The 23,827-nt window shown below is 38.5% G+C and overlaps 1 pseudogene; it reads left to right on the forward strand.

The window, feature by feature from the left end:
- The window catches only part of LOC147451638 (uncharacterized), a 70,069-nt pseudogene extending 47,966 nt beyond the window's left edge, over positions 1-22,103 (forward strand).
- Positions 22,104-23,827: the final 1,724 nt, after the last annotated feature.

Consider the following 23,827-nt stretch of genomic DNA (forward strand, 5'->3'; position numbering starts at 1 on the left):
ACTCTAGGGCTATCTATATTTCCATTGCACACTAAGTAATACACTCTCTGTTGTGTGCCTTGAGCTTCCTTCTTCTTCTCCAAGTTGTGTGCATTTCCTTGCAACCCTATTTCCAAAAAATGGTATCGCGTCCTCTCAAGCTTAGTCGCCAGCCTCTAGCACACTCCTACTCACTTTCTCGAAATTTCATGAGATTTGGTGCGTATCAGTAGGTCAATTTTGTTTTTGGGGAAACTTCATAGAGCTTGGTCTACTTAGGTTTTTGATTTGGGATCATTTTGGCCTCTGTTTCCACTACATGTTGTGCATCTATTTTGTCATTTTGTGCAAAGATTTTTTCAGTGCCATTTTTTGAATAACAAGACCCTTACAGTCTTCTATGGTGTGTGCTATGTAGCACGTATTGTTCTCGCTTTTTGTTTCTCCTCTTTGCGGGCAGTTTTCACATCAAGTGCAACATTTTCCATGGCTAACAACAACACAGATGTGTTCAAGATGTTTTCTGTTGCTAAGGATAGATTGGATGGGGACAATTACCCTATGTGGGCTTATATGATGCAGCATGTTCTTGTGTCAAAAGGAATTTGGAATATTGTGCAGGACATTGATGTACATCCCAGTTCTGAGGATGTAGGCAATGTCGGGGATGTTGCACGTTTTCGTGGCAGGATTGTTGCTGCAAGAGCTCTTTTGCCTATGGCTGAGCAAGCTCATTTGGATGTAAAAGATGAGCACGCTCATGTTTTGATTGTGTTTTCTATGAATCACACTATTACTCCTCATATTCATTTCATAAAATTTGCAAAACATGCTTAGGATATTCTGACCGGTCTTTATCACGTTGCAATGAGGCAAAATTTGCACTGCTGTGCAAAAAGCTGGAGTCAAAGATTATGCATGAGGAAGATAAAATGGACACTTTCCTTGCTAGTGTCAAGGATATAATCGAGAAACTTATTTCTTTAGGCGAAGTCATTTCTAACAGTTTCCTTGTGTAGACTTTTCTTGATGCTTTGTCGGATTCTTACCAGACTTTTGCTAGTACTTGGAGACTTATGAACCAAGGAAATTCAAATTTTTCAAGTGACGCATTATGCACATTGTTGGTGCAGGATTTACTTTCCAAAAAAAACAGGCTTAAACAGCGTGTTTCAACCCAAAAACGTAGCATAAACTTGCTGTTGTTGCACCTGCTGTAATTTAGAGCATAATTTTAGGAAATGGACATCACCATCACATCTGAAATGTGCCAAAACCCCAACCTAGACTCCTGGATCATATCCATCCGACTCCATGTGACGAAGATATGTAAAACTCAAGAGCCAAAATAGCAGAACGAGCTGCAACACTTCTTGTTCCTGCTCTTTTTGTGCATAAATTCAGCATTGGCTTGCTACACAAGCTCTACACAAGCTGAATATACATGCCTAAGCTGAGATTTGACACCATCAAGCCGTATCCACCACCACTGAGCTCAAGCCGCCATAGCCGAGCTCTGCTGCTTCCGTCTGGCCGGGAAGCCGTTGCACGTGTCATCGCCAAAGCTGTGATACTAATTGTGAGTGTGCGAATGTGGATCATGTGTGGAGATTGAGAAGGGGAGAGAGAGAGAGAGAGAGAGAGAGAGAGAGAGAGAGAGAGAGAGAGAGAGAGAGAGAGAGAGAGAGAGAGAGAGAGAGAGAGTACACAGGATGTGCTGTGGAGATCCCAAATTTCATTGTATGAGCACAATGTGAGAATCAAGTGAGAGCTCCTTATTCTTTGTATGTATAAAGAATAAGGAGATAAATGTGGGCGGTCGAACACTGGCCATCAACAGACATGGGCAAAGCACGGTGAGGCACACCACCTTTACCTAACAATGTATGTAATCTAGCTTTTGCAAGAAGCAATCAAATGAAATGTATTTGGCAGGGACTCCTTGCACAATGTTGTTTTCTCCTTACTTCTTGGAATTTGAGAAAAAAAAGACAATAGTACCTATATCTTATGCCATTAAAGACAAATGAAATTTCTCCATCTAATAAGTACCTTTCTATTGTTGAGATTGAATACATACACTTTTGGCAGAAGAGGAATGTCTTCATATGTAAGATCTACCCTGAGTTGCACAAGAGATATACTTGACATTGTCTCCATCACAGTAAGAAAGCACTCTTGAAAGTAGATCTCCATTGCTAAAGGTTTTCTCTCAGAGTTAGACTCTATATCTTGGTCGACTGGAATAAGTTGTCCACTAAGAAGATGAAATCTAAAATAGTAAAATGACACTATGAAATATTATAATGTACTCGCACATTATAGACTTCTTTTGCAAAATAGAGATTATGCACTATGACTATTTCTTATTCCAACTATCATATAAAAAGTCCAAAAAACTCTCAGATTTGCAAACAAACATTGGTTGTGGTAGTTCTTATTAACTTATCAAAGAAAAGATCTACAAACACTTCAACATGCATAAATACTAGAGTGAGCCTAACAATCTTTGTAGCAATTGAATACTTAAGGGACTTTTGTATATCGTGAAACAACCTATTCTTGAACCTTTCACTACTTTAAGACACTTGCAAAGACCAATCCTCAAAGGATGGAAGTGGAAAGAGAGTTACACGACCCTAGCCAAGAGACATTTTGGGTTCCAAATATGAAATATCATAAAATAATATTCCATTGTATGCAAGCTCCTTGTGCAATCTTCCTCGGTACATTTGCTCACCAAGAAATTCATGGAAAGCATAAAAAAATCCCAACTATGTTCTCAACTAGTTGCCAATCCATCCTGTTCAATGGATAAATGTCTACAACATACCAAACATGATATCAACCATAAACCTACCAAAATAATCATGCACTAAATGAGATATATGCTCAGAATAACTTATAGATGGATTGATTCTTTGGAAAACTAGGAGGAGATGTTTGCAACCTTAAGTCTGCATTTTGGAAAGGATGTTGTATCACAACCTCTTCCACCAGCTTGCTTTGTGTACACACTTTAAACTCTTTAACTTGTCCCTTGAAAGCCTTCATGAAATCATTGTGGTGCCTCCTCTTCCTCCTCCTTGTCTGCAATAATACTCAACTTTTGATATCTATTCTAGATGGTATCCATGCCTGATCATTTGTACTATAACTGTAAACAATGCTGACAGAGTCAATGGTAGTGCTAGGCCTTCAAGAGGTATTCATGGTGTGCACTACAACACATAGTAGAGTTAGAACAAACATGAAAACGGAAAGACAAAGTTTTGAGAGATAAATAGAGTTACTCAAAGCAAGATTTGGGCAGGAGCATAGATATGTTACCATACATATGTGGTAGTATGTGTGTGCACACTTAGGACCGCCGAGGCATTTTTACTTCACTAGGAGGTTTTTTCCCCATGCATTGTATATACGTCCATTATTCTAGGGCTAACTTATCTTTCCATTGCACACTAAGGAATACTACTCTCTATTGTGTGCCTTGAGCTTCTTTGTCTTCTCCAAGTTATGTGTTTCCCTGAAACCCTATTTCCAGCAATTGGTATCTGACCAGGTTGCATCCTCCCCAGCTTAGTTGCCAGCATCACTAGCACACGTCTACTCACTTCTCAAATTTTGGTGAGCTTTGGTGAGCGTCGGAAACTCAAAAAATACTTCTCAAAAAAAAGGGCTCATTTTGGCCTCTATTTCCACTATAGGTAGTACTGGGCATTCAATTTTGTCCTTTTGTGTAGAATTTTTGTAAGTACCATTTTTTGCATAACAAATCCCTTATAGTCTTCTTTGGGTTGTGCTATATAGCACGTGTTGATCTAGATTTGTTTGTCCTCGTTTAGAGCGGTTTTCACATCAAGTGTAGGCACTCACCATGGCTAAAAACAACACATATGTGTTCAAGATGTTTTCTATTGAGGATAAATTGGATTGGGACAATTACCCAATGTGGGCTTACATGCTGCAACATGTTCTTGTGTCAAAGGGTGTTTGGAATGTTGTGTAGGGCATTGATGTATGTCCTGGTTCTATGGATACAGGTGATGTTGAGGATGTTGCAAGTTTTGGTGGCAGGATTACTACTACCTGCAGATGGTGCTTTCAAGAAGCAAGAAGCTGTAGACACTCCCTTAATCGAGAAATTGAGGCTCCATGTCCAAAGCTATGTGGACAAAGAGGACTTCTTTATCTCTCCTCTCAAGCACAAGGATGTAATCCTAGGGGCACCATGGTTTGATTGCATGGCTACCAATGTTAAATTTCTTGAAAGAAAAATCTACTTTATATGTACATAGATGCCAAAGAGATGGGTAACACCATACCCATCGTACATACGCAAGCTTTCAATAAGTCAATAAAGAGCTCTATTTTTGTGTACATGATTTTTGTTAACGATTCTCAAAATGAACCTAATGATTTAGCAAGCGAAAATATAAACAACCACAAGGAATTAGAGTATTTCAATTTTCTCAAGGGTTTTCAAGATGTCTTTATTGACGACATCCCTTGTGAACTATCTCCTAAACGAGGCAGTGCTAACCATGCAATTGAACTTCTCCCAGGAAGTTCACCGCCTAATAAACCTCCTTATAGAGTTTCTCAAGCTCAACAAGAGGAGATTATGTGGCAAGTGCATGAGTTACTTGAAAAGGGAATGGTTAGGCCTAGCTCATCTCCATTTTGCTCACCCGTGGTATTATTGCAAAAGAAAGATGGCACATATCGTATGTGTGTCGACTATAAAGCACTAAATGGGATCACCATCAAGAATAGGTTTCCCATTCCACGGGTAGGAGACCTATTTGATAAGCTACAAGGCTCCACCTACTTCGGTAGGATTGACCTGAAAAGTGGCTACCATCAAATAAGGATAGTTGATCAATATATTGTAAAGACCATATTTCGCACTACGTTTGGTCTTTACAAATACATTGTCATGCCCTTTGGCTTGAAAAATGCACCAGTCACATTTAACCGCTTGATGGAGAAGCTATTCAGGCCTCACCAAACCTTTACTTGAGTGTTCTTTGATGATATTATCATCTACTCAAAGTTACTAGACGAACACAAACAACACCTCCAGGTAATATTTCAAGTATTAAGAGAGAATAGACTTTATGTTAACAGAAAGAAAAGTGAGTTTTTCTTAGAAGAGATTCAATATTTAGGTCACATTATTACTCAAGATGACATCCAAATGGATCCATCAAAGTTAGAGGTATAAAAGGATGGCCTAAACCAAGGAATCTTCATGAACTAAGAAGCTTTATAGTTATATGTGCATACTATAGATGCTTCATAGAAAAGTTCTCACAAATCACGGGACCATTACATGACCTAACAAAGAAAAATGTTAGGTATACATGGTCTGCCAAGGAGAACAATGCTTATGAAAAGCTCAAAGAAAATCTTATCTCTCAACCTATGCTTACACTGTCGGATCTCTCAAAGCCATTTGAGGTCCAATGTGACGCTTGTGGTGATTGCCTTGGAGCTGTTTTTCTCCAAGAAGGGCACGCCATAGCCTATGAAAGTCGAAGGCTTGAACCTGTTGAGCAAGCTCTAGGCATATATGAAAAGGAGCTCCTCGCAGTTGTACATGCCTTAGACTCATGGAAGCACTATCTATTGGGGACTCCTTTCATTCTGCGGGGACGAATCACCGAAGTCTTAAGTACTTCATGACGTAGACCAAGCTCTCCGACAAACAAATGAGGTGGGAAAATTTTCTTTTGCAATTTCATTTTCATATTGCTCACATTGCTGGCAAGCATAATCAGGTAGCCAATGCACTCTCAAGACAACCGAGAGCGAATGCGGTTTCCATAGCAACTCACAATGATCTATCTTCTATAATAGATGAGTATGCTATTGATCCCGATTTTAGAGATGTGATTTCAGCCCTTGCACTAGGGAAGAAAGAGGAACCATTTACTTTACAAGATGGTTATCTTCTCTATGGCAATAGACTATGCATTACTAACTCACTACGTGAGAAAGTAATGTCTGAATCTCATGCTCCTCCTTATGCGGGGCATAGAGGGATTTGGTCTATGCTAAAAGGGATTGAAACATATTTCTATTGGCCTATCATGAAAGCAAACATACAAGAGTATTTTTCTAAATGTGTGGTATGCCAAAAGACAAGGTTTGATAGAGGGAAGCAACCTGGATTGCTTCAACCTTTGCCAATCCCTAATTCACCATGGGAGAGCATATCCATGGATTTTATCTTTGGATTGCCTAAGTCTATCCATGGGAATACATGAATATGGACGATAGTAGACAGGTTCAGCAAACGAGCTCATTTTATACCTGTCAAAAAGACTAACAAAGCCCATCAAACGGCAACCCTCTTCATTTCACAAATCTTCAAGTACCATGGCTTGCCAATGTCCATGGTGTCGGGTAGAGATCCTAGAATGACCAGTAATTTCAAGAAGGGACTCTTTGAGGATTTACGGACAAAGGCTAAACTTCTCTTCAGCCTATCACCCACAAACGAATGGGGCCAAAGTGAAATACTAACCTAACAATTCTTGATCTAACCCATAGTCAAGGACGGCTATGATTTCAAGAGAGAGGTAATGTCATAATAGCTAATATCTAATTCATCTAAATCATTTTTTCTCATGTTAAACTGATCATTTAATATGGGAAAGTGTCAGGGGAGGAAAAGCTATAATATTGATTAAGTTCGCAGACCGGCCACACTAGGGATCCAAAGAAGGGAAAATAGGGATCCAAAGGGGGGGGCATCTGCAAAAGACCAATGTGCAGAAATGGGCTTTAAAGACCCTAAGGTTCAGCCCATTAAGACTTCCAAAATCCTAAGGTTCCAAAATCAAAGGTTTTGTCCAATGCTCAAGCTTAGAAAAATTGGATGCTTTGTGTGTGTACAAAAAAGTCTTCATGATTCCTACATAGGAGGGGGAGGGCCCTGTAAGTAGGGGATGAGAGAGAAACACACACACACACACACACACACACACACACACACACACACACACACAAGCTTCCTTTACACAAAGGGAATGAGGGACTCATGTCAGCTCCCTAGCCCAGATGCCCACAAGGTGCATTCAAATCCCAATGGATGGACATGGAGGTGGACCAATGAGAATTAGGCTAGATTAAATCTAGTTTAACTCATTTTAAAAAACTTAATAAAAGAACCAATAAGAATTAAGCTCTCTAGAAGACTATTGGACAGTCTCCCAAGAGGTCCAATGAGAATTCAGCAGCCCAATGGCTTGCCTGATTCCTATTGGCCAAGAGACAAAGGGGTCCAATCAGAGTTTAGTTGCACTAATTAATTACCTAAAGCTCTCACAAAAGGGGAAAGGGGGACACATGCTAGAAGGCTATCACTTATGCTTCCTAAATCCTAATGGCTAAGCCTGGAGAGGTCCAATGAGGTGCCAGCAAGAGTATTTAGCAAGAGGGGTCCACCAAGAGAGAGGGGGCTGATTTTTCAAAGGCATTATTCCACACACACTCACACTAGCTCATGTGTAAATCAAAAAGACTATCTCTCTGCTTCTCAAGCTTTAATGGAAAGCTTATCACCTACTCCAAGCTTGTGAGAAAGGCGGCCTACACCAACAACTCTTGGTGTTGATGCAAATCCAACCAGGAGCCAAGTTTCAATGCATGCTCATCTCCTCTATTATGCTAATTACTAAGCTATGCTATGAGTGATTATGTGAGGAGATGTATTTCTTTCTCGTAAGACTATTCCTTCTTCCTCTCAATCTACTCTCATACCGCACTAGCTTTCACCATGTTCAAAGGTGTGTGAGGTCTTGGGTCTGAGACCATGAGGGAATTGATGTTGTTTTTTATAAGTGTTTACTTAGTGCTTGAACCTTCCATCTTCACTGCACTAGCTAGTTATTGAAAGAACACAAAGAGCTGTATTATAAAATGTCTCTCTTGATGGGGGAAACCTATAATACAAAGCCCTTTGGAGGGGAGGACCAGCTCCATGTAAATCCGGTCCTCAATTGTTGTCAATAGCTTAATTTCTCTCTATTTTGAAGTATTGTTCATGCCTATCTAACTAGGTGTTATGATTTTCAAGTTGCTCTCTCCACCCAAGCACTCTTGCTATGCTCATAGGAATCTATTCTAATAAAATGCTCACTTTTTTCATGCTATTTTCCTCTACACACAAGTTACTAGGCCATTAAATGTTACAGGGAAAGTAGATATTAGGCTTTTATGACAAATTTATGCATAGCCCAAGGTCTAAGCATTGGTAGGCTGCCAAGAGGATTTTTTGCTACTTGAGTCGTGGTTTACATCTTGGGGTTGTTTGATCCCAATTGAGGATCATTACTGCCAGATTTACATGCTTTTTTGACTCAAATTGGTCTTGTTGTTTTGACACGTGAGTGTCCACAAGTGGTTTTTGTTGCATGCTTGTCTATTCATGCATATCATGGTTGAGCAAGAAGCAACCTACTATGGCCCCACTTTCAGTTATGAGGGTGAGTACAATGCAGTCTTCATACCTATGGTTGAGTGTGTATGGCTTAGATGCCTTATGGTTGATCTAGGTGTTGGAGAGGACACTGCCAAAATCATTACACTCACTGTCACAGCACTGGTAGTTGCAAGGAGCCCAGTTTTTTATGCTCGCACAAAGCAAATTGAGGGGCATTACCACTATGTTAGAGAGAGATTCTCAGTAGGAGAGATGAACTTGGCTTATGTGCCAACATAGGATAACCTTGCAGATCTTTTCACAAAGGCAATGTCTCATGAGAAGTTTAAAGCTTTTTGCAAAGCTTTGGGCTTACTCCCCTTTTTGGACTAGTCATGTCCTTAGGGCTTGGCACTTCCCTATACTGTATGTGCCAACTCTCGTTCACTGTATCACGCCCATGGGAGATTTTTTACCATACATATGTGGTAGTGATGTGTGTGAATACACTTGGGACCGTCGGAGCATTTTTTCCCTCACTAGGAGGTTGTTTCCCCTGTGCATTGTGTATACGCCCATCATTCTAGGCTAACTTATCTTTCCATTGCACACTAAGAAATACTACTCTTTGTTGTGTGCCTTGAGCTTCTTTGTCTTCTCAAAACTGTGTGTGTTTCCCTGCAACCCTATTATTAACAAGATATTGGAGTCTTCAATGCAAAATCTGAAATTTGTCGGTACAAAGTTAGTACAACTTATGTCATTTATCCTTTGGAAGTATGAAATTGTATAATTTAAAATTATTTTATTTTATTTTTCTCAACGAGTTTGGCTCTACAATGAATTTTCTACGTAATGAAAGCCTCTTCCTCATTGGTTGAGTGCCACTCTCTCTCTAATACTAAAAGGCCTGAAAGTGAGCCCAAATTTCTCCTAATGGGGGCCTAAAGCTAGAGAGCTTCGGACATGACCAGTACAGTAGTGGTAGTCCGCGACCAATAGGTGTCATGAAACTAGTCAAAGTCAAGTGGCAAGCTCTCTTTGTATCTCTCCCCCCCCCCCTCTTCCTCTCTCTCTCTCTCTCTCTCTCTCTCTCTCTCTCTCTCTCTCTCTCTCTCTCTCTCTCTCTCTCTCTCTCTCTCTCTATCAAGACCTACCATTTTCATCCGTTCTCACTCCCCTCTCTTTGACGTAACACAAATGGTGATAGTTGTTCAATGAATGCATGGCTTAGAGAGGGAGGGCAGTCAAAGGAGGATGAAAGTGGAGCAATGGATAGGGTTGGCACATGCACTCCTCTTTTGCCTCTACTTGACTAAAAAATAGGGGTCCAGTAACTCTTCTATCTGCATGCTAATTGATTCCCCATCCACCTTGAGGTGGTCCTTCCCCTCCCTTCTTCTATCCTATTCACCTAGAAATTGAGCCGTTGGCTATGGTGCCAATGTAGGAGAAGGCCTCTATGCAAATTTTGCTACAATTTTGCAGACCTGCAATGAGATTTTGGAAGCCTTTTTCTTTGCTAGCTCAAAAAATTTACGTAGCAAGTAGTGTCAATGAAGGCACATGTGCGACGTAGATTGTTTAGAATAGTAAGCCAATTTGTAGAAAAATTTGGCTGAAGGCTTGCCCCAGGAGTCAAAATGCCACCAACGAGCATGAACAAAAATGGAGAGGAATTGGGTATCCACTAAGGTTAAGATCTTAGCTGAGAGGGAGTTAGTACCGTGCAAAAACTAGAAGTGGAACCAAATTGGGTATCCACTAAGGTTAAGATGTTAGCTGAGAGGGAGTTAGTACCGTGCAAAACTAGAAGTGGAACCAAATGGGAAGCCTTTGTGGTTGCCACAAGAGAAGATATAGTTGTTGATCATGACATTGTTGAGGATGATGAGAATGCAACCACTAGAAAAGGGAAAGTAAAAGTACGGATGTCCAGTGAAGGAAAGGGGAGTGGCTCTAAATTCAAATATCAGCATTTAGGTTTGCATTTGAGAGATTTCATATTAACGTTATAAATACCACTAATATGTGATCCGCGCGTTGATGCAGCTAGTAAATGCATGTCTTCTATTCTTACCGCTACAAAGGTGGAAAATTATATACATTTTATTCTTCTACATGTATACACTCTCTTGCATTTCCAAAAAATGAATTACAACATCTCTCTCTCTCTCTCTCTCTCTCTCTCTCTCTCTCTCTCTCTCTCTCTCTCTCTCTCTCTCTCTCTCTCTCTCGATATTAAAGGAGTATTTGTTTCCTCTTGCATGTATAAGTTTTTTTTAGAATCCATAGAGAGATGGATATTCTCCATCTCTCTATGGATATTTTAGAATCCATAGAGAGATGGATATTCTCCCCCTCCTCCTGCTCTGTTTAATTGGATAGCTCTCTAGGTTGCTTGTAGTTGTTTTATTCTCTCTCTTTCATATTCTCCTGCTCCTCCTCCTCTATTTAACTGGATTCTAGAAAACCTAGGTTTGGTGTATCCCACCTACAAATTTTGAGATTTACCTCTAAATTCTAATTTGAAGGTGAGAATGCCTACAGAGTTCATAGGGAAAAACCTAGGTCTAGTGTAATCCCACGCACAAATTTTGAGATTTACCTTTAAGTTCTAATTTGAAGTTGAGAACACCTACAAAGTACAAAGAAATTTAACGCAAAAACCTTTAAACATAGTCAACAGTTTACTCCACCTTTCCGTTGTCGTCAACTTGCAATCAACTTTCCATTGACCCTAGATTTTCTCCCTGTCTTAGATTTGTCAACTTGGACTCTAGCCTTTGTTCATTTTTACTATGGGACCAGTTACTCTCTCTCTCTCTCTCTCTCTCTCTCTCTCTCTCTCTCTCTCTCTCTCTCTCTCTCTCTCTCTCTCTCTCTCTCTCTGTGACACACACACACACACACACCAAAGTACTCATTGTCTTTCTCTCTTGCTACTAAATCAACAGATATTCTATCATTCTCTCTCACACTAATGAGTAAGAGTCTCTCTCTCTCTCTCTCTCTCTCTCTCTCTCTCTCTCTCTCTCTCTCTCTCTCTCTCTCTCACACACACACACACACACACACACACACCGTTGGGTGTGTGCACGAGCTTGCTCAACTAGATTGGGCTCTCTCTCGCACACACCACAGATGCCCAATCACAGTGTAGGTTGAGATCCAAGTCTCATGCACACACATAGCCAGCGACCAATTGTGATTCTTATTTCTCTCTCTCTCTCTCTCTCTCTCTCTCTCTCTCTCTCTCACACACACACACACACACACACACAAACACACCACACACACATAGCATGGAAGAGAACGCATGTAAGAGCAGCTATTGAAGTTCGAGATTGGATTGAGACCTTCAAGAACCAAGGTCGTCGAGCTACAACTATTTCATGAAGCTTTGAACGTGGATGTTTGTTCAAGCTATGGATGACATTTGGAAGGCCTCTCCTTGCTTAGAAAATTAAAAATCCAAAAATATATTTATAGATTTACTTTAAAATTATTTTGATCAAGATTTTGTTTTTCACTCTATTCGAACCCTCTCTCTCTCTCTCACTCACTCCCCCTCTCTCTCTCTCTCTCACACACACACACACACAAATACACACACACATGTGTCCCTTCATTTTAGGGCTATTCAAGACTAGTGTTTGATGGAAATTGGGTTCAATAAAAAATCATTTCTAGATTCCAAGGTAAACAGAAAAATTTCGCTGGTGTACACAAGAATAAATTCTAAAATTTTATGGCCATTGGCTTTCCAAAAGAAAAGTTGAGCCACCCTTCAATTAAGGAAAAGTAAAGTTGAAAAGGTATTGTCAAAATTTTGTGTGATACTTTGAAATGCTAAAAATTGAATGTTGAAAAGGTTCACAAGTTTCCCATGATGCGACGTATTGATAAAGGGTCTTTTCTTTAAAGGACTTGAAAAAAACTCATTTTATAAAGTTATTTTATTATTTTTTATGTTTATTAAGTCTAGAATTTTCTATAAGAAAGCATTATAATATTTGTTATTGAATTTTTTAATGTGTTTTTATTTTATTGTTTTTAATACATATAGATTTTTCACAAAATATGAGAATTTTTTTAAAATATATTATATCCTATGCTTATTAGAGTTACCTTTTCCTATGGAAACATTCAATTTTCTTTGGTTTTAATTCGGCAATGGGTCCCTTTATTTCTTTTACTTTCTTTCTATTTTATTTTGTTTCAGGCAAACTACGGGCAGCCACCGTTGCTGTTAGAAAATCTTTTGTACGTGGATTTGGACATCGCTACTCATTACACACAGTCATTTGTGAAGGCTATGCCATGTCCTAGCCATATTTGGACATGTGTTGTATACAAACACACGTCCAAATCTGTTAGGCATTTGGATGGCACCCAAGGGCTGTCCAAATATGGTGGGTGGGTATTCCACCAATCGGAGCACCTGCTTTAGACCTGTTCCATATGTCTGTCACTATAGCTAAACTAGTGTCCACCTTGGTGAAGTGTAAACTGGAGTGTCAAACCAGTGTCCACAACGCCCGCGTCGACGATGTGTTGGGCAAGCCAGGTTTTCTTGCTATGGTGATGTATAACCTCCCTTAGAATGCCAATGTCAGCCTTTCAACTTGTTGTTTAAGTGGGCTCTTTGTAACATATAGGCCATTTGTGATTATGTGTAGATAATGGATAATAAAATTTTATATTAAAATACAAAACATGAAAGTGTGATTGTAAGTACTCATTCATACCGGCTCCCCATAACGTTTATCCTCCATGATGATGGGTCTTATCTTTAGTAGGCCTTCGTGACTCTTCACCTTGTCTCAATTTGCTACAATGCTTCCAAGTGGTTTATGGCCTGCAGAAGGACATAGTGGGGTAGGTTGAGAAATGGTGCAAATTTTGGACCCTTGATGCAGAGTTAGCCGATGTTGCATATGTGTCCACTTTGCTTGAAAGTGAGTTCCTTGCTATAAATGTGAGGTCTTTTTCAAGGGCCGTTGATTTTGATTAAAGGCAAATGGCTCTCTGCAGCTCAAACCGTTCTCCTCTGCACATGCTTGCGGAGAATTGAAAGCATGCATGTTTCCAAGTTGATGTGTTATTGCAAGACCTTGTGGGTAGGTGCTTTCAAGAGCTCCCAAAGCAAATGGGGGGTAGAGGAGAGTGATTGAGGACAAGCCTACTGAAGAGAAAGCTAGCTTTGATCTCAACACTATTTCCACCTAGATGCAGGACCTATTCGTGCTTGGTTGGCAATGGAGCTCCTGACACCCCGAGACTACCGAGTCCCTTCAATCCATCAACCTTTTTGTCCTTGAGATACACAAAACCAGACTCCCAACCTGTTCTCTTTCATCCTCATCATACATCTCATGATCTCACCCTTTTCTTTAATGACATAAGTGCAACCTATTGACACCGACATTGGATCACTTCTCAACCTTTACTTTGGCCTCTATGGCAGCTCTAGTCTCGCATCATGCAACAAAAAATTCAATGGGAATTACATGTGCCATGGACTCTCAATTGAGCTTAGTTCATAATAACATTCACATGAATGGCATACAGGCAAGCCATGAGCTACATTCACATGAAGATCAACAACAACAGGGGCAGCGGATCGTCCACACACTAGGGGGGATTTTCTCAAGAAAGTTTGGAGATGAGCATGACAAAGAGCAAGGGCAAGTCTCTAATTTCTTCAATGTTCGATTGGGCAGTGGATACATAGAAACAATCGACAATGAATAGCAATGACATGCTCTATAATGTCCCACCTCAAACTAATGATAAAAGCTTATGGAATGTAAGTTGGTTGGAGATGCATGTTGCACTAGCTAGATCGATCACAGCAGTAGGAGACATGCTCTATTAATTTTAGATTAAATACCCATTGATCTAAGGTTTAATCACTATATTCTAGGCTCACATTAGGAAGAGGATGGGATGTAGAAGGGCCTCTTTATTTTCCATGAGCTTATGGGGGTGATTAATATTTTGACGAATAGGTGTACACCACGTGTGCAAGAATGGTAGGTGTGTAAGAGTGGTCAAAGGATGCACTTTTTTCCCAAAAAGGAGGTGGATAATTTTATGATTTTTGGTCTTCCATAACTCCCACATATGACCTCCAATTTGAGTGGAGATCATAGATCTGCAATCTACACATTGAGCTCTTTCCATAGATATGCTACATATGGTTTTACCCCGCTAGATTTTTAATTCAATTTTGGGGGGGAACTTTGAATTCAAATAAACTTGTCGTTTTCCTGTTTGAATTCAAAAGTTGTCCTTTGATTACTTTCTCAATACTAAAGGTTTGACTTCCTTAAACTGCCAAATCAAGAGGCACTCCTAGACCCCATCCTTTTCCTAATGAGTGTTGATGTGCCCTCAAAGCATTCTAATGTTAGCTAGAGCCCTAATTTTATCCACTAAACTAACACATAGTCAATCTAGGGTTAGCTGCACAATATTGTATAGATTATAAGATAAAGGCACAATCTTGTGATTAGTAGCCACACAGGTACTAGTTTGCAAGGGTGAACATATAGATGAGGAGTTTCAAACCCACACAAAATATGTGGCACCCTTGCAGTTTGTCCATATATTGTTTTCCTTCCCCTCCCCCCCCCCCTTTCTTTCATGTCGGCTAGCCCAAAGGGAAGCTCCTTTTTTTCCACCAACAACCCTTTGTAGCCCTCACAATCACCCATCTACAGCTACTTAATCACCCTTCTTTTTTATATTTTTTTCCTCTGTAAGATCCCCAACCGACCTATACCGAGATCGGGATGGGATCCTTGACAGGTCTCTAGGTCTGATAAAAAATCAGAGTCTCTAAACAAGAAAAATCCAAGGAATAGACCCTTACCATTGAAAATGGCTTGGATCTATAGCCTTAGAAGAAGACCTAGTCCTGTCTCGCAACGAAAACGGGACAACCTTTTAAAAGTCCAAAAAAAACTATTTCAGCCCTATAACTACCACAATTGGGCTAAGGTATCCTCAACCAACGCTTTTTTCCCCCTAACAGATGTGAGGGCACAGCCGCTGGTGGACTCCTCTTCCAAGTGAAGAAGTTTTATAAACGTTCTAGTGCGCAGGGATGGATAGTTACCTGACTAATCAGGTCCACCCATCCATGATTGACAACCTTAGTCAATCCCCACTTACCACCCCGCACTCACACAAGATTCGTTTAACTTATTATCACATTGTTTTAACATTTAAAATAATGGTTTCTTTTAACGTTCCATCACGGTAATTCCTTGAAGACAGCATTGAAAGCATTCTTTTAGCAAACAGACATCTTTAAACTTAAGACAGGGTACTGTCAATCAAAACATTATCCATAATAACCATGACCAGTATTCGTCTTGTCTCAAGACCACCTAAGGGTGAAAAACGGCACCCATTCCTTATTCAAATCCGGAGTGGAATAAACCCCCACCCAAGGTTCCGGGTGCCCATACACCAAACGAGTTGCCCATACAACCGGGCAGCTCCCCTAGGATAAACAACGGTATCCTAACTTATGTAGAAACATCAAGACATGACACGTAGAAACTCAATGTTCATGGGGGTAACCGACTTATCCGTGGCTAGAAAGCCAATCATTATCATCAATTTATACTAAGGAGTCGGAGGTGTCTTGAGACAAGCTGTCTTAAGGATCGTCAAACATTTCTTTCCTATTTCAACCAGTTTTAACTCAAACAATTCTTTCCTACATTATAAACAAATGCACGTTGGAAGTTACCTTCCGTTTTCAACCAGTTTATCCTTCTTACGTATGTAATGCTAACTTATAAAAGAACTTAAACTAATTAAATACTTAATTGAATAATGGGAAACCCACCTGGGATTGATTGGCCATCTATTGTTGCGTTGGCGCCTGAAGACTCTCCTCCGTAGGCCTACTACTAGGCCCGGCTTCGTCGTCGTGCGACGCTCTAGTTCGTTTTGGAGCTACGTCCTCATCATCAGATGTACGATTTGCTCGGGTCCTTTTTGGTATCATAACTTATTATCCTTATAAGAATGACGTCTAATCATTAGGTAAATAGTTCAAAATCTAGGCTTAACCTTTGTATTCAACCGTAACCCATCCAAGGTTCAATTTATAGTCTTAATTGGTAAATTCTTGAACTAGTAATTTCTTATTTGTTTATATAGGCATGATAACTTTTTCCACCACTTCCCTAAGGGTTTTTTAAGCTCTCCTAACTTTCTTATAATTTTCTATATCTTTTTCTTAATTTTTCCATCAACTTTTAAGCTAATAATCTACTTATTTTGGGCTTAATATTTGTTGTATTTAATTTCTCTTGAAGATTTCATTTCCTTAACTTGATATCATAGGTTTACACTTACTATAATTTTTCTAAAAACTTTTAACCACAAACTCTATTTATTTTAATTAATCATTTGCTAAAAATATGACTTTTTTCAATTATAATTTACTAACATCACTAATTAACTATGGTATAATTACCACAAGTAGATAAGGATATTTTTGACCTCTGGTAATTATCTTATTATTTTCCAGCTTAATTATATAATTTCCATCTTCAATTTTCAGCTAAAATTAGGATAATTTGACTTAGATAAATATCTATACTACTTTTCTAACCTTGGCATAATTATCATGGTCTTTTTATCATGTAATCTAGCTCTAATAAATAGCATGTAATCATATAGCATGATTTATTAATTTCCCTCTTTAGCTTTTAGCTAGAAATAGTCCAATTTGACTTAGATAAATATCTATATTACTTTTCTAACCTTAGAATAATTATCACGGACTTTCCATCATGTAATCTAGCTCTGATAAATAACATGTAATCATAGAGCATGATTTACTAATTTCCCAGTTTAGTTTTTAGCTAGAAATAGTATAATTTGACTTAGATAAATATCTATACTACTTTTCTAACCTTGTCATAATTATCACGGACTTTTAATCATGTAATCTAGCTCTATAAATAGCATGTAATCATATAGCATGATTTACTAATTTTCCTTTTTAGTTTTTAGCTAAAAATAGTATAATTTGACTTAGATAAATATCTATACTACTTTTCTAACCTTGGCATAATTATCATAGCCTCTTTACCCTATAAATACAACTCTGATAAATAGCATGTAGTTATAGAACACGATTTACTAAATTCCCCCTTTAATTTACCCCTAAAAACAACGTAATTACACTAAGATAATTAGTTAAACTAATTATCTGATATTGGCATAATTATCACGGGATCCTTAACACTGAGTTAATCACTGATAAATAACTCAATTCAATTTGAATCTATTTTCTAATTTCCCCTATTTAGATTGTCCAAAAAATAGAGTATTTCTGCTAAATTAATTATCTAGACTAATTATCTTAGCTTCTCTTAGTTAAAATAGGTTTTTTAACACCTAATTAACAGTTGATAAATATCTCATAGCATTTGAAATCAGTTTACTTATTTTATCTATTTAATTTTCTCACAAAACAGAGTATTTCTTCTAAATTAATTAGCTAGATTGAATATCTGAGCTTCTCCTAATTATCACAAGTTTTTTAACACCTAATTAACCATTGATAAATATATCACAGCATTTGGAATCAATTTACTAGTTTCCCCTATTTAAATTTCTCACAAAACAGAGTATTTCTAATAAAGTAATTAGCTAGATTAATTATCTGAGATTCTCCTAATTATCACAGGTTCTTTAACAACTAATTAACCACTGATAAATATATCACAATATTTTAAATCAATTTACTAATTTCTCCTATTTAAATTACTCAAAAAGCAAAGTATTTTTGCTAAAGTAATTAGCTAAATTGATTTTCTAAGCTTCTCATAATTATCACGGGTTTCCTAACACCCAAATAACCACTGATAAATATATTGTGTCATTTGAAATCAATTTACTAATTTCTCCTATTTAAATTTCTCAAAAAACAGAGTATTTTTGCTAAAGTAATTAGCTAGATTAGTTATCTGAGCTTCTCCTAATTATCACAGGTTCCTTACCACCTAATTAACCACTAATAAATATATCATGGCATTTGAAATCAATTTACTAATTTTATTTATTTAAATTTCTTTAAAAAAAAGAGTATTTCTGCTAAAGTAGCTAGCTAGAATAATTTTTTGAGCTTATCCTAATTATCACGGGTTCCTTAACACCTAATTAACCACTGATAAATATATCACAGCATTTGAAATCAATTTACTAATTTTTCCTATTTAATTTGCTCAAAAAACAGAGTAGTTCTACCTAATTAATTAGGAAAATTACTCAGAAAATTATCCTATAATTTTTTAGCTTAATGACTGTGTAATGAAACTCTGATAATTACCTTAACTTAATCTAAGCTTAATTAATATATTTACCATTAATTCATGGTTAATTTGGCTAATATCAGCCCTAATATGATAGGATAATTAATTAGCTTAATATTACTAAGATTAATTACAATAATCAGCATAGATTAATTAATTAAGAGAGGTTTTATGAGTATACATAGGCCTAATCTTTGATTTATTAACAAAATAGCTTAATCTAACCTTGCTAATTAAGAAGGATTAGGCTAATTACCGTTTAGGTTAATCAATTAGAGATTAATCTCTAATGATTTTTGCATAGTGTTCTCTCTAGATGAGAGAGAGAGTATCAAGGCTCCGATTCTGTGTAAAATGTGAAGCTAGGGGTCCTATTTATAGTTTTCTGGCACTCATAAGCTCTCACTGACTGAAAAAGGCAGTTGCTTGCAGTTCAAGCAGTCCCCTACAGGTCAAAAAACGCCCCCTGCTGCTAAATGAGTCCCTGGCAGGTCAGTGATGACCCTCCCATTACCTGTCAGCTTTTAAAATATCAATTCTACTATATTTTGACCTATTTTTGCTTAATTGGTAAATATCTTATAAATATCTAGGAGGCCTTTAATCAAGTCTATGCTTAAATGATTACTACAACCCTTCAATTTTACCTATTTTACTCAATTCACAATGTAAACTTCCAAGGGTCATAACTATGCCAGTTTTTATCGGAATTTAATTCTGAAAATTTCTAGCCTAATGTTTGTTGTGCTTAAGATTCCGAAAATACCAATATTTTCTATGGTCGGACAATTCTACATTGGTTTTTCAATAATCATATCAGTTTGATTAAGCTTTATACAACCTTTAAGGTTTCAGAAACTGGAAACCTTACATCCTCAGCTCTTGTAATCTAGTGATAAGAAGCCCATATTTTAGTTATCTGAGAAGAAGGGCATAACCAACACAACGTCAACCTGGCGTCTATGTTTAAGGCGGAGGGATCAATCACATATTATTCTTGTCATGGCTCTTCTAACGGCAAAGTAGTACAATGAAATTAAGTAGAGAATGTGGGTGATTAAGGGTGTTGAAGCCTGCCCTAGTCAGCCCATTAATGGAGATTTTAGTGGGTTAAGCATCGATTGAACATCATTTAGATGTTTTGCAAAATTGGATTCAAGGGGGTGATGCTCTCTTTGTGCTAATCAAGATTAGCAAGTTACTTAATCATGATTTGCACGCATGAGAAGAGGGGCTTAAAAATATTTTCTAATTAGCATAAGGCAGTGCAAAGAGATATTATGGAGAGAGGAGGTTTGAGAGTGTATAGTGATGGGTGGTTGCATGTCCATGTGCAGTTGTTGGTGCACCTTGATGTGCTTGCACAATAATGTTTTGCAACATTTCCCTTATTGGCCTACAAAAGACCATAGTGAGGTGGGTGGAGAAGTGGTGCAAATTCTGGATCGTGGATGCAGTTCAATCAATTCAGCACACGCGTACAATTTTCTTGAAAGTGAGGGGGTTCCTTAATGTCCCGGGGAGGTCACCTAATAAAAATGTAACCTATCAAGTGAGTTCAACAGAAGGGTATTTAAAGTTCTTGAAACTTACAGAAATATATATAAAGAAGGGCATTATTTTTTCAAATTTGAAAAAAACTTACAGATTTTAAAAGAAAAGGGTACATTATATTCTTAACAAAATTCACAGATAAGGGGTTTTACAAACATGTCTTGAACGCACATGATATAGTAGTTTTACACATAGTGAACCCCCCGGGCTTAATGTGAAGTCTTTTCTTTTTGTGGCCTGAAGGCGGGTGGGTCCTTGGAGGTTGACTGTGGAGTCTATGCATGCCATGTGGTGCATTGAAGGCCCGTATACATGACATCATGGGATTAGCACATAGGAGGCACAGGAGGATGTGGCTTTTCTTGACAACATGTTCATAAGTCTTTTTGTACTACCTCCTGAAGGCGAGCATGTCTCTGTAGCCCTACTCTATGCGTGCGGTGCATTGAAGGCCTATTTGTGTGACGTGATGGGTTTTATTATATGCAAAATGTTGTTTTGCTTGGTCTAGTTGAAGGCGGTCTCATTACTCCAAGCTGCGGGACAGGAGCCACTGAGGTAGGCACCATAATTGCTGGACCCCATCTCTCACATGCTCCTATGGCTATGGTTTAGGACATGTGCTTAGCCAATCTAAGCCATACCTATGTTTTCTTTGGCCTCAAAGAAATTATCTTGCACGTGTTGACAGATTGCATGAGGTTGTTTCTACTAGCTATGGAGTCCACCGGAGATTTGGCAATTTATCCTCTTCAGGTTATGTGAGCCCTCTCAACTAGGGACAATCAAGAAATGACTTAAATAATTCTCCTTTCAAGAATGCAACAGTATTCGTGTTATGGGACCTTGACAACAAGCCCCCAACATCATCTCTATACGATGCAGGTCTCTACCTTTGACTTCCTGCTTTGTAGTTTGGATCTGTTGTTGAGATGGTGGCGTATGCAAACCACCATGCTTTCATGCATATTCCAAATTGGGTGCCTAAATAGAGTTGCATCAAAAAAGAGGTAAACATTTTTGAGAAGAAAGGCCTTGTGCAACCAAAGCAACCCTATGTGTGCAATCATGTGGCCAAAAATTCAAAACTAACATTCTTCTCAAGAAGCATTTCAAGCAGCTTCACGAAAGAGAGCATAAATTCTCTTAAGGGAAAGAAGAAAGAGAAATGCAGAGCAGTGGTGCTTCCAAAGACACAGAGGTATAAAGAAGTGGCAAGCCCAATACTGGCTCCAAAGGTTGGCTAGATTTGCATCAAGCGGGTATCTTTGTAAAGACCGTGCAATATGAAATTGAGCTAAAGAAGCAGATGGAAGACTCCATACACAAGGGCATCAAATTAATTTGTCTTGTATCCTTCGATGACACGGATTTTTCACGGATGCTTGCAAATGCCAGAGCTTTGGATCTTTAGACTGTTGTTTTTGGAGAGTCTATGTCATTGAAAAGATATGTTGATTTCTGGTTTTCTTGGGAGGATCTTTTCCAAGGTGTATCAGCACAAGATTTCCAAGAATCTAATCAGGCATGGGTTGTTTATTAGATTCTGCTTGGAAAAGAGAAATTGAAATATTGGCAAGAGTCCGCAATAATGATTTGGGCATGGAACTCAAGGTTTTGGTTGTGATGTGCCCATGAAAAAAGCTAGCTTTTCAGCTTTCTCAGAGGAGGAGGAGCAGGATGCATGTGGGTCTGCATCAAATGATGACATGGAGTGGTCTTTTGGTGAGGAAGATGAAGAATTTGATGATGAGTTGGACTTTGATCTTGGCGATGATGAGGTGGTTTGACTGCCTTGTACTTATGTTTACAAAGCACAAGGGTAGAGAAAGGTTATGATTGTTTAGCTATATTTGGAGACAAGAGGCAAGTTGGTAGCACAATCTTGCAATCCCCTACTGATTGGAAATGGGTTGTAAAAGGTGTTGTTGATGTAGAAATCAGTGCAAATGTGTGTTGGAAGACGTCATGGCTCGACATGAGCATGACTAGTAATTGTAATTCTTTTGGGCTCCTAATATAATCTACTCACAATTGTGAGTTTCACCAAAAACAAAAACCGAAAAAAAAGTTCTCAATGAGTTGTTTATGTGTTTTTTCCTAAGGCCAATGTGGCAAGTTATGGGGAATGAGTGCAAGTTTAAGGAGTTGTTCGTGGGTTTCAACAAAGACACACACAAAAGGATGGGGGGGGGGGGGGGGGGGGGGGGGGGGGGGGGGGGGGGGGATGGGGGTGATCAATGGAACTATCCCTAAAAGATGAAAGATTTATGCATGGTAGGAACAATCCCAAGATATGCCCAATGAGTCTTGAACTCAACACCTGATAGTGCAAAGGGAACTAGGATAACCAATCTACCACACTTGGGTGATACAAAGGTTATTCTAGAGACCTTAACGATCTTTGATGAGGCATAAACTCCAGGCTTGATTACACACACACACACACACACACACACACACACACACACACACACACACACACACACACACACACACACACACACACAGAGAGAGAGAGAGAGAGAGAGAGAACATATATTTCCGTAAACGTAGGAGATACATTAACTCTAGACAAAAGCACTTGACTTTCTTCAAGGAGTGGGCAAAGTAGAGGAAAGTGGAATCAGTTGCCCCATCCTTGTAGTATGCAAATACAATAGAAGCATCGTCCTTCATACTTTCACCTACAAAGCTGGCAACATGCTAAACAAATTTAGATAACATGTGCAGCCACAAAAATATGAAATATGAGAGGTAGAAGAGTTTTGTGAGAGGTTATATACTCACAATTGCAAGTCTTTCAGCATGCTCAAGACCCATTTCACACTAGCATTAACATTCTTCTTGAACTCCTCTTTATGATCATTGGGTATCACCTCATTCAAGTTCTTGAAGTCCTTCTTAATGAATGCTAGGAAAGTTTTTTTGCCAAAGGATCATTGCTCTTGTTTACCCAGAGCATTGAATCAGTTATTAACTTCACACAACCATTATTCATATTATTCGCCTCAAAGAAGCACCATAAGTTAACCTCAAAGGAAACACTAGTTGTAGACTTACTTGAAGCCTAATGGTATCAACAATATCCACGACTTTGATGGCTTCATTGTTCACAACCTCATTATATTCACCCCCTTCAGCATACATCGACTAATAGGGAGGCCACTCCATGGCAAGGGTGAAATACTAGGCTGCTAATAATCAGACCCTTACCCAGACAGTTTTGACATTGCTGCAGTCACAACCTGGTCCCACTCTTCACATTTTCTCAGTTTTCCCATGGCACTAATTGCTACCTTGCTTTCTTGAATGATCTCCGTGAACCTTTTTGTTTTAGTGAGGTTCTTTTGTGCACTCCATTTTGTGTATCACAATCAAAGATACTATCCTTCCGTTTTAATAGATTATAGTCCACATCAAGTGTACAATGCTTCGTGTTGATAATCAAGGAATCCATGAGAACCTTTGATAAACAAGCAACATCTCTCTTGTAAAATATCTCTTTCTTCAT

Source organism: Adiantum capillus-veneris, chromosome 8 (genome assembly GCF_014529385.1).
Source record: "Adiantum capillus-veneris isolate H3 chromosome 8, ASM1452938v2, whole genome shotgun sequence".
Lineage (NCBI taxonomy): Eukaryota > Viridiplantae > Streptophyta > Polypodiopsida > Polypodiales > Pteridaceae > Adiantum > Adiantum capillus-veneris.